Here is a 6000-nt window from a genome sequence, read left to right as displayed (position 1 = left end):
AGGAGTTAGATCACTGTGTGTATAGAGGAATTGTCTCACTGTGTGTATAGAGGAATTGTCTCACTGTGTGTATAGAGGAGTTAGATCACTGTGTGTATAGAGGAGTTAGATCACTGTGTGTATAGAGGAATTGTCTCACTGTGTATATAGAGGAGTTAGATCACTGTGTGTATAGAGGAGTTAGATCACTGTGTGTATAGAGGAGTTAGAGATCACTTGTGTGTATAGAGGAAGTAGTTCTCACTGTGGTGTATAGAGATTCTGTTAGATTGTCTCACTGTGTGTATTGAGGAATTGTCTCACTAGTGTGGTATAGCGGAATTGTCTTACTTGTGTGTATAGAGGAGTTAGATCACTGTGTGATTGAGAGGAGTTAGATGCACTGTGTGCATAGAGGCAGTTAGATCTCGTGTGTATAGAGGAGTTAGATCAGTGAGTGTATAGAGGAATTATCAAACTGTGTGTATAGAGGAATTATCTCACTGTGTGTATAGAGGAATTATCTCACTGTGTGTATAGAGGAGTTAGATCACTGTGTGTATAGAGGAGTTAGATCACTGTGTGCATAGAGGAGTTAGATCACTGTGTGTATAGAGGAGTTAAGATCAGTGAGTGTATAGAGGAATTATCAAACTGTGTGTATAGAGGAATTATCTCACTGTGTGTATAGAGGAATTATCTCACTGTGTGTATAGAGGAGTTAGATCACTGTGTGTATAGAGGAGTTAGATCAGTGTGTATAGAGGAGTTAGATCAGTGTGTATATAGAGGAGTTAGATCACTGTGTGTATAGAGGAATTATCTCACTGTGTGTATAGAGGAGTTAGATCACTGTGTGTATAGAGGAATTGTCTCACTGTATGTATAGAGGAGTTAGATCACTGTGTGTATAGAGGAATTTTCTCACTGTGTATAAAGGAGTTAGATCAGTGTGTGTATAGAGGAGTTAGATCAGTGTGTGTATAGAGGAGTTAGATCAGTGTGTATAGAGGAGTTAGATCAGTGTGTATAGAGGAGTTAGATCAGTGTGTATATAGAGGAGTTAGATCACTGTGTGTATAGAGGAATTATCTCACTGTGTGTATAGAGGAGTTAGATCACTGTGTGTATAGAGGAATTGTCTCACTGTATGTATAGAGGAGTTAGATCACTGTGTGTATAGAGGAATTTTCTCACTGTGTGTATAGAGGAGTTAGATCACTGTGTATAGAGGAATTATCTCGCTGTGTATATAGAGGAATTATCTCACTATGTATAGAGGAATTATCTCACTGTGTGTATAGAGGAGTTAGATCACTGTGTGTATAGAGGAGTTAGATCACTGTGTGTATAGAGGAGTTAGATCACTGTGTGTATTGAGGAGTTAGATCACTTTGTGTATAGAGGAGTTAGATCACTGTGTGTATAGAGGAATTATCTCACTGTGTGTATAGAGGAGTTGGATCACCGTGTGTATTGAGGAAAATTTTCACTGTGTGTATAGAGGAATTATCTCACTGTGTGTATAGAGGAGTTAGATCACTGTGTGTATAAAGGGGTTAGATCACTGTATGTATAGAGGAGTTAGATCACTGTGTGTATAGAGGAATTATCTCACTGTGTGTAGAGAGGAGTTGGATCACTGTCTGTAGAGAGGAGTTGGATCACTGTGTGTAGAGAGGAGTTGGATCACTGTCTGTAGAGAGGAGTTGGATCACTGTCTGTATAGAGGAGTTAGATCACTGTGTGTATAGAGGAGTTAGATCACTGTGTGTATAGAGGAGTTAGATCACTTTGTGTATAGAGGAGTTAGATCACTGTGTGTATAGAGGAGTTAGATCACTGTGTGTATAGAGGAGTTAGATCAGTATGTGTATAGAGGAGTTAGATCAGTGTGTGTATAGAGGAGTTAGATCAGTGTGTATAGAGGAGTTAGATCAGTGTGTATAGAGGAGTTAGATCAGTGTGTATAGAGGAGTTAGATCACTGTGTGTATAGAGGAATTATCTCACTGTGTGTATAGAGGAGTTAGATCACTGTGTGTATAGAGGAATTGTCTCACTGTATGTATAGAGGAGTTAGATCACTGTGTGTATAGAGGAATTTTCTCACAGTGTGTATAGAGGAGTTAGATCACTGTGTATAGAGGAATTATCTCACTGTGTATATAGAGGAATTATCTCACTATGTATAGAGGAATTATCTCACTGTGTGTATAGAGGAGTTAGATCACTGTGTGTATAGAGGAGTTAGATCACTGTGTGTATAGAGGAGTTAGATCACTGTGTGTATAGAGGAGTTAGATCACTGTGTGTATAGAGGAGTTAGATCACTGTGTGTATAGAGGAGTTAGATCACTGTGTGTATAGAGGAGTTAGATCACTGTGTGTATAGAGGAATTATCTCACTGTGTGTATAGAGGAGTTGGATAACCGTGTGTATTGAGGAAAATTTTCACTGTGTGTATAGAGGAATTATCTCACTGTGTGTATAGAGGAGTTAGATCACTGTGTGTATAAAGGGGTTAGATCACTGTATGTATAGAGGAGTTAGATCACTGTGTGTATAGAGGAATTATCTCACTATGTGTAGAGAGGAGTTGGATCACTGTCTGTAGAGAGGAGTTAGATCACTGTGTGTATAGAGGAGTTAGATCACTGTGTGTATAGAGGAGTTAGATCACTGTGTGTATAGAGGAGTTAGATCACTGTGTGTATAGAGGAGTTAGATCACTTTGTGTATAGAGGAGTTAGATCACTTTGTGTATAGAGGAGTTAGATCACTGTGTGTATAGAGGAGTTAGATCACTGTGTGTAAAGAGGTATTGTCTCACTGTGTGTATAGAGGAATTATCTCACTGTGTATAGAGGAATTATCTCACTGTGTATAGAGGAGTTAGAGCAGTGTGTGTATAGAGGAGTTAGATCACTGTGTGTATAGAGGAGTTAGATCACTTTGTGTATAGAGGAGTTAGATCACTTTGTGTATAGAGGAGTTAGATCACTTTGTGTATAGAGGAGTTAGATCACTTTGTGTATAGAGGAGTTAGATCACTTTGTGTATAGAGGAGTTAGATCACTGTGTGTATAGAGGAGTTAGATCACTGTGTGTATAGAGGAGTTAGATCACTGTGTGTATAGAGGTATTGTCTCACTGTGTATAGAGGAATTATCTCACTGTGTATAGAGCAGTTAGAGCAGTTTGTGTATAGAGGAGTTAGATCACTGTGTGTATAGAGCAATTAGATCACTGTGTGTATAGAGGAGTTAGATCACTGTGTGTATAGAGGAGTTAGATCACTGTGTGTATAGAGGAGTTGGATCACTGTGTGTATAGAGGAGTTAGATCACTGTGTGTATAGAGGAGTTAGATCACTTTGTGTATAGAGGAGTTAGATCACTTTGTGTATAGAGGAGTTAGATCACTGTGTGTATATAGAGGAGTTAGATCACTGTGTGTATAGAGGTATTGTCTCACTGTGTGTATATATGAATTATCTCACTGTTTGTATAGTGGAATTATCTCACTGTGTATAGAGGAGTTAGATCATTGTGTATAGAGGAGTTAGATCATTGTGTATAGAGGAGTTAGATCACTGTGTGTATAGAGGAGTTAGATCACTTTGTGTATAGAGGAGTTAGATCACTTTGTGTATAGAGGAGTTAGATCACTTTGTGTATAGAGGAGTTAGATCACTTTGTGTATAGAGGGGTTAGATCACTTTGTGTATAGAGGAGTTAGATCACTTTGTGTATAGAGGAGTTAGATCACTGTGTGTATAGAGGAGTTAGATCACTGTGTGTAAAGAGGTATTGTCTCACTGTGTGTATAGAGGAATTATCCCACTGTGTATAGAGGAGTTAGAGCAGTGTGTGTATAGAGGAGTTAGATCACTGTGTGTATAGAGGAGTTAGATCACTGTGTGTATAGAGGAGTTAGATCACTGTGTGTATAGAGGAGTTAGATCACTGTGTGTATAGAGGAGTTAGATCACTTTGTGTATAGAGGAGTTAGATCACTGTGTGTATACAGGAGTTAGATCACTGTGTGTATAGAGGAGTTAGATCACTGTGTGTATAGAGGAGTTAGATCACTTTGTGTATAGAGGAGTTAGATCACTGTGTGTATAGAGGAGTTAGATCACTGTGTGTATAGAGGAGTTAGATCACTGTGTGTATAGAGGAGTTAGATCACTGTGTGTATAGAGGAGTTAGATCACTGTGTGTATAGAGGAGTTAGATCACTGTGTGTATAGAGGAGTTAGATCACTTTGTGTATAGAGGAGTTAGATCACTTTGTGTATAGAGGAGTTAGATCACTGTGTGTATATAGAGGAGTTAGATCACTGTGTGTATAGAGGTATTGTCTCACTGTGTGTATATATGAATTATCTCACTGTTTGTATAGTGGAATTATCTCACTGTGTATAGAGGAGTTAGATCATTGTGTATAGAGGAGTTAGATCACTGTGTGTATAGAGGAGTTAGATCACTTTGTGTATAGAGGAGTTAGATCACTTTGTGTATAGAGGAGTTAGATCACTTTGTGTATAGAGGAGTTAGATCACTTTGTGTATAGAGGAGTAAGATCACTTTGTGTATAGAGGAGTTAGATCACTTTGTGTATAGAGGAGTTAGATCACTTTGTGTATAGAGGAGTTAGATCACTGTGTGTATAGAGGAGTTAGATCACTGTGTGTAAAGAGGTATTGTCTCACTGTGTGTATAGAGGAATTATCCCACTGTGTATAGAGGAGTTAGATCATTGTGTATAGAGGAGTTAGATCACTGTGTGTATAGAGGAGTTGGATCACTGTGTGTATAGAGGAGTTGGATCACTGTGTGTATAGAGGAGTTGGATCACTGTGTGTATAGAGGAGTTAGATCACTGTGTGTATAGAGGAGTTAGATCACTGTGTGTATAGAGGAGTTAGATCACTGTGTGTATAGAGGAGTTAGATCACTGTGTGTATAGAGGAGTTAGATCACTGTGTGTATAGAGGAATTATCTCACTGTGTGTATAGAGGAGTTGGATAACCGTGTGTATTGAGGAAAATTTTCACTGTGTGTATAGAGGAATTATCTCACTGTGTGTATAGAGGAGTTAGATCACTGTGTGTATAAAGGGGTTAGATCACTGTATGTATAGAGGAGTTAGATCACTGTGTGTATAGAGGAATTATCTCACTGTGTGTAGAGAGGAGTTGGATCACTGTCTGTAGAGAGGAGTTGGATCACTGTAGAGAGGAGTTAGATCACTGTGTGTATAGAGGAGTTAGATCACTGTGTGTATAGAGGAGTTAGATCACTGTGTGTATAGAGGAGTTAGATCACTGTGTGTATAGAGGAGTTAGATCACTGTGTGTATAGAGGAGTTAGATCACTGTGTGTATAGAGGAGTTAGATCACTGTGTGTATAGAGGAGTTAGATCACTTTGTGTATAGAGGAGTTAGATCACTGTGTGTATAGAGGAGTTAGATCACTGTGTGTAAAGAGGTATTGTCTCACTGTGTGTATAGAGGAATTATCTCACTGTGTATAGAGGAATTATCTCACTGTGTATAGAGGAGTTAGAGCAGTGTGTGTATAGAGGAGTTAGATCACTGTGTGTATAGAGGAGTTAGATCACTTTGTGTATAGAGGAGTTAGATCACTTTGTGTATAGAGGAGTTAGATCACTTTGTGTATAGAGGAGTTAGATCACTTTGTGTATAGAGGAGTTAGATCACTTTGTGTATAGAGGAGTTAGATCACTGTGTGTATAGAGGAGTTAGATCACTGTGTGTATAGAGGTATTGTCTCACTGTGTATAGAGGAATTATCTCACTGTGTATAGAGCAGTTAGAGCAGTTTGTGTATAGAGGAGTTAGATCACTGTGTGTATAGAGCAATTAGATCACTGTGTGTATAGAGGAGTTAGATCACTGTGTTTATAGAGGAGTTAGATCACTGTGTGTATAGAGGAGTTGGATCACTGTGTGTATAGAGGAGTTAGATCACTGTGTGTATAGAGGAGTTAG

The sequence above is a fragment of the Bombina bombina genome, chromosome 9, assembly GCF_027579735.1.
Source record: "Bombina bombina isolate aBomBom1 chromosome 9, aBomBom1.pri, whole genome shotgun sequence".
Lineage (NCBI taxonomy): Eukaryota > Metazoa > Chordata > Amphibia > Anura > Bombinatoridae > Bombina > Bombina bombina.
Note: the sequence above shows the minus strand (reverse complement) of the source record.